Below are 12,710 nucleotides of genomic sequence, written 5' to 3'. Positions count from 1 at the left end.
TTCTATTGCTTAGTCAGCTTCCTGGCTGTGCTATATTGTGTCACAAACAGCCTGTTGTTACAAACACTACAGAAACAGCATTGCACACAGACAGTCTATTGACAACTGAGAGGCGACCCAGAAGATAATTACTTTTTTTTTAAATGAAAAAAGGAGACAGACAAGGAAGGATCCACTTTATGAATGCAGACAGTCTTAATTCCAAAATTAATTGCATCTCCAGCCAGTGGTAATTAATGGAGGAGAGAGGGACTTGAAGTAGTATGTTTCCCTTTATTCTATAATTTACCTTATCAGAAGAATGTTTTCATATGTCAAAAAAAAGGACAGGTTTGCAGTACAGGTCATCCAGCTTTGTTTTGTAGCAATAGTGAGTAAATGGTTCAAAATCAAGTGAAAGCTAGAAAATTTGCATTTCAGTACTTTAAACAGCAATAGATGAGAACATATTGAGCATTTTTATACCTGATTTGGGATGCGGCGCCGGGCGCTTTAATTAACAAGCTGCGCTAATTAAAAGCACCCATGCATCATGTGTATTAGTGTCCCCGTGCATCCTTGCAGTGAAAAAATGTTGGTGGGACACTTAACTAAAACTCATCGAACATGTTCTATTTCAAAGTGCCCTGCTGCCATTTTTTCAGCACAGAGATGTGCTAAGGCACTGATACATGTGACGCAGAAGTTCTGCTGGAGCGTGTCAATTTCGGTGCGCCAGCTGACTCGATTAATCAAGTCTGCTCTGATGTGCTGGATTTCTATGTGCACGTATATAGGAGCCCATTGTTTTCCTACTTCCCTGCACAATGACACTAAATGTTGTAGTATCTCCAGAACAGAACATCCAAGTGTGTGAACAAGTGCCTTGCTACAGCAGCAACGTGGGCAAACTACTGAAACTTGTTGAGCCTATCAGCAGTTAAGCTTACAGACTGAGACAGGACTGCTACAATGGAACTCTGCTACTGAAGTTCAGTATAGAACGCTGAAAGATTCCCAGTGCTGCAGAACCACCCAACACAAAGGTGCAGTAGAGGTGCAGATCTTATAGCTCTGAACACCCATAGAAGAGCTGCATCCTATTCCTAACCTGAGTAACTGAGCTTACTACTATTGGAGTTGTCCTTGGGGAACCTGGACAGACTCTTCGCTGTGAGCCAAAGAGCACCTGTAAATCTACTCTGCACCCAGGTTAATACAGGACACAGACAGAAGCTACATTTTTTGCATGATTGGGCCCCTGAAAGTGCTCTACAGCCAAGCCATAACACATGCACATAGCTGAAGAGCACTTTTGAAATGGGCAATCATGTGAAAAATTAGCCTGCCTCAAATGAGGTATCAGATGAAGGCACTCTGCTTTAGAGCACCTTAGGGAACTTGTGTTCCCTAGGGTTAATTTTTTGTGTGATTGGGGCTGGGCTGATGCTCCAGTCTATGCCCCTGCCTCCAGCTTAGGCCAGGCAAGCCAGCAGCTTGTGAAAGGAGCAGTTCGCTGCTGCTGGCTTGCCCCTCCCTCCCTCTTCCCTCCTAGATGACAGCTCCAAAGCTGCAGGGTGGGGAGGGGGGAAGGGAAGAAAGGGATGGCTCCTCAGCTGGGAAGAAAGGCTCTTGAGCTTGCTAGGAATCCTTAATTATTCCCACTCCTTCTCCCCACAAGCAAACATCTGTTGGGTCAGGGATGGGGGGAGCACTCTAACTCATGGCACATTTTGTAAAGTGCCATGAGTTAAGCTGGGGCCTGAGCATCTTTCAATGTGCCTACAATGACTTCTGGGCCCTCCTTGCAGGTGTTGGTGGCCAGATCTCCACAGTAACAGGAAGTCCCTTTTAAGTCTGACTTCACCCCCAAAAGGAGCACAGCATATGTCTCCAAGGAGTATGTGTGCACTCCACAACAATTTCACCACTTACTCAGGATTCTGAAATGATGCTGCCTTGTCAGTTCCCAAGTTCCTTCAGACCAATAGGAGAGTACAGTCTTCATTTCATTTGGGACTGAATATACCCACGGACCAGAACAGAGGAAAGCATAAAGAATTAATGATGAATTTTCAAACATGATAGGAGTATTTGAGAAGCAATGAGTAACTGTGTTACCAGGCAAGTGAGTGCATGCTATGTTGAAATAGTGTGAACAACATAAATCTCTAGTACTCTAATTTTCTTCCCTAATAAACAGAATACTAAAATGTAAAGAGTATTGGACCACAAGTATGGTAAAATAATAGAGTTGCCTGTGAAGAAATGAAACTTAGTATTCCACATTCTCAGATTGCACTCCTACAGACCTGCTCCTGAACTGAAAGGAGCTATGATTGCAAAATGGAAAATTCTGTATTTTATTCCATATGCAGGCAGTCCTCAAATTTACAAGACAATTGGTTCCTGAAAACCGCATCTTAAGTCAAAGTTGTAACTCAAAGCCTATTTTCCCATAGAAAACAATGTTATAAATGGGAGATTGTTTCCTGAACCAAGGCCCGTTACCCTATTTTCACCAAAAATAACCTAAAATTTTGTGAAGTACTCAATCAATTATATAAAATAAATACTTGTAGCTATATTACTTGTCTATGTGTATTTATTTATGTATTCATATTGTAAATAGCAAACATTTATTTGGAAGGACTTCTTTGAGGTGACTTTACTGGAAGTTTTGAAGGGCTCTGGGTTGGACTTTTTGAAGGGTTCTTGGCTGGAGTCTTCTCATGAATCTTGGCTGCAAATTTTTCTGGAGTCTTGTCTGCTTTCTTAAAGAAAGTGTCCAAGCAGCTTCTTAAAGGAGCTGCCCCACAAATGGCTCCCAGAGGAGCAGCACTCTGCTGCTCCACCCATGTGTGTGGAAGGGCATGGTGAGGGTGCCATGTGCCCCTAGATCTTCCCTGACCGCTGCCCGCCCCACTCCGATCAGATCCGAGGTCACAAGTTCCCCCCGCCCCATGACAAGTGGTAAGAGCTGCTGGATGAGCCACAGGTTCTCCCACAGCCGCCCAGCTCTGCCTGCTTCTCCCCAGTGGGGGCAGCTGGGGGCGCAGCTGGATGAACCTTGAGAGAAGCCACAGCTACCCGACTGCTCCCAAGCCTCGTCCAGCTCTGCCTGCCTTGCCCCAATGGGTTAGCCAGGGGAACAGCTGGACAAGCTGCAGCTTCTCCCACAGCCACCCGGCTCTGCCTGCCTCTCCCCAGTGGGGGCAGCTGGGGAAGCAGCCTGCAGAGTCGCATCTTCTCCCACCACCCATAGCGCTAGGTTGCAGAACCTGGTGCAGCCCCAGCTGGGCAATGTTTGCCCCAGCCCCTCCCTCACCACAGGGGCCCTAATCCCCCCCCCCCCCAACGGCCCTTCCTTTCCTCCTCCCCAGACCTGTGTCTGGTGTCCAGCATCGTAAAGTTGAAACCCAGGTCAGAACTTCGAACCCCAGGTGTCAATTTACAAGTCAGAACTGTGGTTCATTGTAACTCGAATCGTCGTAAGTCGAGGACTGCCTGTAGATTCTATTGTCGCAATCACTGCTTTAATATTAGAGTGTCTTCCTGAAGTACATAAAGCAGTGACTAGCTACTGTCATGTGTTGTAAAATTAATATTCAGAACTCTATAAATTGATTTGAGTACCATAACATTAGTGCTTCAAATCTAAAATGAAAAGCAGCCCAGTATCAGGATGGTGGACTGACACTCATCTTAGTGTCACACATACAAAAGAAGTGTCTACCCAAGAAACTGTGCACAAAATAGCGACTAAAAAGTTATTTATGAATTCATTCAATCAATTTTTCAATTATTTAGTTCAATACCATGAAATCTGAGGAAACAATTGTCCCAATTCATGCTGCCTGACTTGTGCTGCCTTGTGGCATCTGTGTGCAACTTTAAACATTACTGGAAATTTATTCCATGCAAAAGTGTTGCAGATTTGTACAGCCAGAGGGCTCTGTAGGTTGAATGAAAGTAAAACCTAGTGGGCAATTTTGAGTGAAATGCAACATAAAACATCCAAATCTTTACACTAAGAGATTGTCTTTAATAGATAGTTGTGGTAGTTTACATTGGTTACCACTACTACTGGTTACACACAACTACACAGTAGTAGTAATATACTAATACAGGGTATAGTACATACTACTACATGGTTGAAGCAGTACAAGTGTGGACACAAGTATGAAGGCACCTTATGGTGATATTTGTACAAAGGAAAGGGGATAATTATTTCAGTATAATGGACCTTTTATTGTGTCCAATTTAGGACGTATGCCAGTATGTGTGTAAAAGAATCACCAAGTTAATTATACTGGTAAAGTTTTAAAAACTTGGTCTATGTAACACACTTCCTCAGACAGAAATAATTAAAGGGTCAGAAAAGCGTAAATCTCCTTTCATTCTCTCAAAAAAATTCCAAACAAAACTGTGAACAGCAGAGGAAAATTAATATTCACTATTCTTTTTATTTTGCCTTCTCCTTCATTTTTTTACTTTATTCACACCTAATCTCTCAAAACCCTATGGAGTATACACCTACAAAAATACCATGGCAACATAGCTCTTCCGTGTTATAATCAATAATGGTAATTGTCATAACAAAAGTCCATGAGTCCTGTGTGTTTTACCATAAAAAATGGAAATCTATACCAATAGTTGAGGTTTTGAAACAGGGACATTGACTTTTCAATAGTATTAAAGGTTGTTTATATATTCAAAAGGATGAAAAGAGAACTTTTGGGCCTAGTCTAGTCTCCTGCTATTGCAGTAAATCAGGTCATAAAATCCCATTCATAATGTTAGCTCTGTAAATTTTGAGAGAAGGACTGTGTTTTCCAATGTACGTTGTATCTAGCACTTTACAGATGCTACTATGATGCATATTAATCATTACATCAGAACCAAAAGATTTAACCTACCAATTTTCAATAAGTGACAAAAACATGTCAACCTCAATTTATAGCATAGTATATCTTTTTAAGGATGTAATAAGTTAAAAGGCCTGTTAAAGTGTTAAGAGTTTACTCAATTTACAAACATTTTATCAATGCAGAAGCTCACGTGGGAAACTAACATTCAGTCTTCCTGTATGTAATACAACCAAGAGTCAGATTCGTTCTTTAGAAAGAACAATCAGAGATAAAAGGATAACATTTCCAAAAATTACCAGGGACTTGAGGTACCCTGCTTGCCATCGTAAAGTCTCCCGATTTTCAGAATCTCTAAATGCCTACTCCCCAAAAATCAAGCCTGTATAAGATGCTTTAAGATAAGCACCAAAACCCAAAGTTACTTGCAAATCATTGTTCTGAGTGGGGGGTACTACCGCAAGTCGCATTAAACCAGCCCCTTTCCATGTGTCTTTCAACAAACTCATGCACTCTGACAAGAGAAGGTGAATGAATGTGCTTACTCGGGACCTGCGCTTGTGGAACTTCCCTGGAATTCTAATCACATAACAAAGTTTTCTGTGCATTAAGCCCATCTCTAACATTGCTACTATGGTCAGTGAAGACGTGACCTGCGTTTCAAATATGCCTCTAATCATTTGTTTTAATTTAAAATGTTGAATAATCAATACATACAGACATGAATAAAAAGGCTACATTGTCCATAATAGGCAAAAGAGTTGACATGAAGAACTGAACACTATAATGGGGACAGATTTGCCAGTTCTGGATGCACTAATTTTCCACCGAGCAGAGGCATTTTAATACGTAGTTGTAAATGAACTGTATGGCAACAAACACAATAAAGTGAATGTTATTTAATGGGGATAACATGTGTTTATTTGCTGTTTGTATTGCCAGCAATCAGGGCCCCTATTTGTTTCAGGGTGGAAACCCTTAGTAAGAGTTTACATTCTAAATGGTTCCCCCATTTAGATCTAAAGACATAAACATGACAAAATGATAAGAGAAAATAAATACTGTCCACATTTTCTAGATTTATAACTGATTAATGATTTAAATTATTGCAGTTACTTAGAGTATTTGTATACATGCTCGGGGGAGGAGGGGGGGGAGGAGGGAGGCACTCTAATTAAAGTGCCCAAAGTATCATGTGTATCAGCATCCTCATGCTAAAAAATGGCAGTGGGGGTGCTTTAACTACTACTTGTTGAATGAGCTTTACTTAAAGTACCTCCGCTGCCATTTTTCAGTGTGGGTATGCTGATATATGTGACACTGGAGTCTGCTGGAGTGCAGTCATTACCACAATCCAGCAGACTCAATTAATCGAGTCTACTCCAATGCACTGTAATTATAGCACATCGGAGCAGCCTCACTGCATGTGTCTGGGCGCCCTGAATCGCCTGTTCTTCTGATACTAATTGACCAGAGAGTCCAATCCTCCATGTGCCGAGTCATTCTCAGCTACGGAGTTAGGTGTTCAGACCCTTTGAAAACTGAGCCCTTTGTTGTGAACATTGTGTTGACACTGCAGTATTTGAACACCATAAAATAATTCCACCTTTGTGGTAGAATCTTCATCTGGGTTAACACATCTGAGCCCCTCAGAAAATTGATCAAGCCCCTTTTATCATGGTGTTTTCAGTCTAATTAATTTTGTTAATGATAGCATTAGTTATCTTGATTGCCTCCCACAATGGCACACAGTGTTATGCTTTTGATTACTTGTAATCATAGTCGAAAGTTAAATATTTTACATGATTCAAAAGACAATAGCAGCTGTTCAATCAGAGTTATTAATGCTTTTATAGTTAAGTTGGACTTTGCTTGCTTTCTTCAGCTATGCTGCATTCTCTTTCTGGATATATCTTTTCAAGTTTTCTTCCCCATACTAAGGGGATCCTTGTGCATCAGCACTTTTAACTAACATGTCTCTCCAATGGAGAGTAGTTTGAAATAAATTTACACTGACTGTATAGACAGGTGTTTTGAGTTTGCAGAACTGAAACATTATTTTTTTAGCAAATATTTTGAACAAGGACCTCAACTTGTACCTATCAATACTGATCCTTTGAGACCAGTGGCCCACATAAAAATGAATGTTATATTACTTAAGCAGATCTAATTGAAACATTTGCAGTCATCCTTTGGCTGTTTCTCACTCCATCTTCTTGGTTATATTAGCATTAAAAATACCACTTGATACTTAGCTGCATTGAGCTTAACAGCAGTTCATGGTTTACTTGCTTCAAGGAGAAGGCAGGGCAGGGTGGCATCTTAGGCTAAGTATGGAGTTTCGCTCCAAGTTTCATGTTTTACTGTAAGCGTCCAAGGTTAGGTTGGGAGGGAACGGAACAGATATTCCTCCTCTTCCATGGGGGTGGAAGCACTCCCCCACCCCCCCCGCCCCCCAGCAGCCAGGTTTCAGTGGCAGCTGGTCAGCCCCCCACCCCACACACACTTATTCTAGCTGGCTAATGCAGAAGGAGGGGGGACCAGGGCCAGGCCTGCATGGCAGGAGCATCTGCTCCCCTGCCAATGCATCATGCCAAGTGAAAACCACCAAACCCTAGGGATAGTGGCTGCTGCAATCCCTAGAGTTTGGGGGTGCATGAAACCCTCTAGACCTTGGGGATCTCAGCTGCTATGATCCATAGGGTTCAGAAGGTTTTCAATGGGCATGGTGCACAGGTGGTGTACCAGATGCCTCCACCAGCCACAGCCCTAGCCTTGGTCTGGCCCTCCCCAATCCCCTCCACATGAGCCAGCCAGCACAGGTTGGGGGAGCCATCACCACTGCCTGACCCCTGTTAATGACAGGTGCAGAGGGTTGAGACCAGGGCTGGGGTAGAGGGCTTCATTCCCACCCATGTTGCCCCTGGCCACATTGGGGAGCATAGGCTTTGCTGCCTCAGCTCTGTGACAGCCCAGGTGTGGGGCTGGCCCAGATCCACTGGAGCACAAAAGTGGGGCAGAGGCTAACCCACCTGCCCTGAGAGCAGAAGTGAGCAGGGGCTTACAAAGTATCCTGGGATGCTGGGCAACTTAATTCAATTTGGGAGTGGATCTGGTACTGAAGTTCAAAAGACTGGTTTAACCAAAATCAGTTAAGTCTAATACCATGCTGATCCAGGTCAGTCTTAGTCCGCATTCCACCATTTTTATACCAGTCTATGTGCACTGAACTTCTGTTCTGTGACAGATTTAGACTAGTACTTATACTGGTTTATGTTTCATTTCTATCCCTAGCCTTAGAGACTAATTGGTGCAGAGGCAAAAGCTTTTATAGGCAACAGCCTACTTTGTTAGATTGTTAGATCTATGAAAGCTTATGCCTCTCTGAACCAATTAGTCTCTAAGGTGCTGCTCTGTCCTGCATTCTGTCTGAATTCAGCCTAACAAAGCTAACCACCTCTCTCTTGCTTGAAGAAATACTGAGAAATATAAAAATGGCAAGACATCAGAAAAAAATCTTACCCCATTCCCTTTGATTGGTGAAGAGGTACAACAATATCAGTATCTTCCCCCATTAGTACATTATTGATCATGATCATAGTCATGTAATTACTTAAATCATCCTAATAAAATTAACTCAAGAGACTAAGGCTTGAAGACTCAGGCTCTCTCTCTTATTTCTGTTTATAATTGTTTCTTCATTCAAAATTTTTTTTCCACAAAAGCGATTTGGTTAAAAATTATAGTGGTACAGTCTCTATCTGAAGGTGAAGATTCAGCCTTTGGTACTAAAGCCTTGTACAACCTTTTTTTTTTAACAATCAAGGTGGAGGCACTATAATGCAGGAGGTTCCACTCCATAGACCATTATTGTAATGTATTCATTGTTGCCATGATTTGTAATTTATACAATATTTGATTTTTAAGGCACTACTTCCTGGAAATAAATGGTTAGATGAAAATCTAAGATTGCATATTTGTAAAGTTAGTTCTTAGCTGACATGCGTCAGAAAATGCTGGAAAATATAGCACCACTGATCTCCTAATATTCAAAAAGCAAAAGGGACAAATAAAAAGATGAATCTCAGGAGTGCTAATCCAATGACTTGGAGGCCTGAATTATGATGTTATAATGCTTTGGGTGAGCACTATTATGCACTTAAAGGTTGGAGCCCATGGTTCAGATGTGTGTGCTCCAAAATATTTCCCTTTGAGAAATGATTGTAAATGTGATGTTCAAATAAAGGAAGAACCAGTATTTAAATGCCAGCACCAGTTAATATAATAAAACCTAAGAGATGGGAAATGTATGCGTTTCAAATGCAAGCAGCAGGTGTACGTGTGTTAACAATTATTTTACATAGCCCTTGGTAGGACTCTTTTGGAAATTCTGTTGACCCTTCACTAATAATTTTCCTCACAAGACTTTGCTGAGTGTGCCATATGTAAAACCAGATTAAAATACACTTTCAATCAGTGTTGCTCAACCTTTCTGGTCCCACATGCTGGATGAGTGGTGCAGGGTCAGTCTGCAGGCCAGGTTCAGTGTGGGGTTGGTGCATGGGGTTAGTCTACAAGTGCCGGCCCATCCCGGTGCACCAGATCCAGCCATAGGTGTGGCCATGCTCCAGATCCAGCCAACTGCAGCTTAGCAATTTGTGCTGCTGGCATTCTACTCTCTACACAATGCAGCAAAATTTTGCTTGCCAAAAAATGAGTCAGTGTTGGGTGGGCACTTTTCCTATCATGCCTTCAATTTTCCCACAGATAGTAGCTGACTTTAATGGATACATGTAAAAATGCAAATGCAGGATATTCAGAAACCATAAATTTGTTTTTTTACTTTTTTGTATTGTCCAACAAGCACATGATAGAGGACAGAAAGTTTACTGTAAAATAAATTAACAGTAACCTACCACCTCAGAAAAGTAAGAGGAGAAATACTGAGAACTGTGGGTCATTCTTTGCCAGGGATTTCAAGTATAGATTTGGAAAAATAAAAATGGTAATGAATGTTTATTATTTGTAAACAATCCTTAGGTCATGTATTTCTCACAATATAGTATCCATAAGTAAATTATGCTTTTTTTTACTGTACTGAGCATATATATTTTGATGCCCAATATAGCCAATCCTCAGCAGTCAGAAACCATGAGCCAGGCTCCCAAAACGTCATGAGACTGGCCTAAAGTTGTGAAATTATTTCTGATTTCTGGCCTTTCAGGTTTAAATGCTTAGCTACTCTTTTTCCCCCCAGACACCAGGACTTGAATATTTTTAATGAAAATTCTACATTACCACATGACTCTGGGAGTTTGAGGCTTCAAAAGTCTGTGAAATAACACGAGTTGGTAACACTTATAAGTACTTAAACTTCATGAAACTACTCACATAAATGAAAGATACTCACACAATACAAAATGTTTTAAAGTCATGGACTATTTCTTTCACAGGTGTTCTGTGAGGCATAATTGATATTTGAGATCTTGGGGTAAAAGATGCCTGAGTGCAAATTTTTCAGTAGTAGCCTAAAAAAAAAAGTGTCTTGCCATGTAGATTGAGTGCCATTTTTCTGGCCCTTTTCCTATTTGTAATATTTGTTACTGGGGTAACCCATAAAATAATCTACTTATGTTCTAGTATTATATAGTTGCTAATGACCCCTTAAACAGACTACTGTACTAAACCCTTCCATTTCATCTGTGCCTGTACTAATAACCATTTTTCAGGAGAGTGTTGTTTAATGAATCCTGGCGTACAATGATTAGCATTGTCCACAGTTTAATACCTGTAGTCAGACTGCAAACAGTTACTAGAGCTCAGCTTTGTTGTTGCTGCTTTTGTTGCCTTTACCTCAGTAAGATCATAGCCTGGAGGTAATTCATCTGTCTGCATTAGGGACATGGAAATGCAATCTACTACATAGGAACATCATTTAAAATACACATGCATAAAATACACTTTGTGTTATGCTGCTCTACCTCACTTTCACACTATTGCATCACAGAGAAATATTAGCTGTATTGTCCCTTACAGATTATATATAATTCTGGAAAATGAGAATATTATGCTCAAATGCACTACGACATAGTTTTAACTTGAATGTTCTGGCTAAAGGATTACTTTTTAATGTTTTCTTAGTGCTGCTTTCTTCTCCTGCTTCTCTCCTTCTCTCCATTCCTCTCCACCCTCAATTTTTTGAGGTGTAAAATCTCAGAAGAGACGAATTATTGTCAGTTTATTTTACAGCATAAGTTCTTGCCTTCCAACCCCCATAAACAGTTATGTGCTTACTGGACAGTAGAAAAGAGTAAAAAGTGTCTGAATCTGTTGTATTATTACTTTTAAATATATCCATCAGTTACACAGACAAGTCATCCAAATTCAGGCATCTGTTTTCTCAAAATGCCTCCCTGTTCAAACTGCCCAACACCGTATCAATAGTAATGAAAATGCTGAAAATATTTAGTCTGATAGCACATATGGGAGAACTGAGGAACTGATAGGAAAAGTGGCCATGCAAATTTCTTTGAGCAAGTTTTGATGTTGGCTGTATTCTATATTGCTCCTGTAGAATTCAGGAAGAATTACGCAAGCATATTGGTTGCATAGTTTAGCCCCGAGAAAAAGAATTTCTTAATGCATTTTGTTTTATTCTGAATAAATAACTCCTCGGTGATTAACAGCATTGTTAAAAACCGAAACCTTTATTGCTTTAATGAAACTGCTTTTTGGATTCCCAAAGGTCTATTTGTGCTCTTGGATTCACTTCCATGTCACCCATTAACAAGAGCTATTACTGTGTGACTGCATCTGAGAGCCACATATGCTGAGAAGAGCGCTTTTCCTCAGCGTGCATTTTCTTGCTCCATAATCTCAATTTGTGTACACTAATTTTCTTACTTCCATGTTTGCCAACAGAAACAAAATACCTACATGAAAACCACTTTCAGGACGAAATATTAAGACAGCTTGAGAGAGTGAAAGGCGAGGAAGTCAAGCAGTAGTTAAAAATGGGGGAAGGTGGGAGAAAAAAAATTAATGTCTGTAATTGGGAGTCTCAGCATGAGTTCTTAGTTGGTTATAACGCAGTTTTTTGCCACTTTACAAAAAGAGTTTCTGTTCCACTGCCATGTCAAAGTCAATAGTCAGCATCATTTCAGAATGCACAGTCAGCACTTCAGCCTTCAACTGCTGAAACAAAACAGTAAACCATACAGTATGCTGTCCCCAAGACTGGAGAGTTGGGGTCATGAAGGTCAGGACCCTAATAAGGGAGTATTTTTTTATTGATTTCTGTCTTCCTCCCCCCAGCACTCACCTTGCAAACATTTTGCACCTTTGCTCCTGCATGTGCTGTGATTATAAAACAGTATGAAGAAAACTGCTATTATACAAATATCACCATTACTGTCAGACCTTACAGACAGGGAGAGCACGGGGCCTCCACTACTAAGTAATCCTGTAATTTGCTTAAAATAACAATGAAGAGCACTATGCAGTTTTTTCATCCATTGTCAGACTGAAATAAATAGGTCTTTCTTTAACATGCCTAATCCTGCTAAACAGTACAAAATCCTATTATTCAATGTATTATAAATCCTGCTTCAGCACCTCATTTGTCCTGGAGTGTTTCATTGTGAAAAAAACCAGAAATTCAATACCTTATTTTATTCACACAATCCCCAGCATGACTGTTCCCCCGCCCCCCCCCCCCGCCCTTGAATGTTGATTGTTCTCTGTTAGGCTTACTTTATAGCTACTATCTGAGGAAAGTAAAGACAGCATTAGCCTGTTTAAGAATCAGCCTCCTGATTCCTTTACCTATTTTCTCACTGTGCAGAATGTGTCAGTTAATGCAAC

The 12,710-nt window shown here is 40.7% G+C and overlaps 1 protein-coding gene across 1 annotated transcript in view; it reads left to right on the top strand.

Moving 5' to 3' along the window:
- LOC102562053 (potassium voltage-gated channel subfamily KQT member 1) overlaps positions 1 to 12,710 on the top strand; it is an 819,206-nt gene that overhangs the window by 413,751 nt on the left and 392,745 nt on the right. The window lies entirely within an intron of this gene.

Source organism: Alligator mississippiensis, chromosome 4 (assembly GCF_030867095.1).
Source record: "Alligator mississippiensis isolate rAllMis1 chromosome 4, rAllMis1, whole genome shotgun sequence".
NCBI classification, from domain to species: domain Eukaryota; kingdom Metazoa; phylum Chordata; order Crocodylia; family Alligatoridae; genus Alligator; species Alligator mississippiensis.
This window is presented reverse-complemented; position numbering and strand designations above follow the sequence as displayed.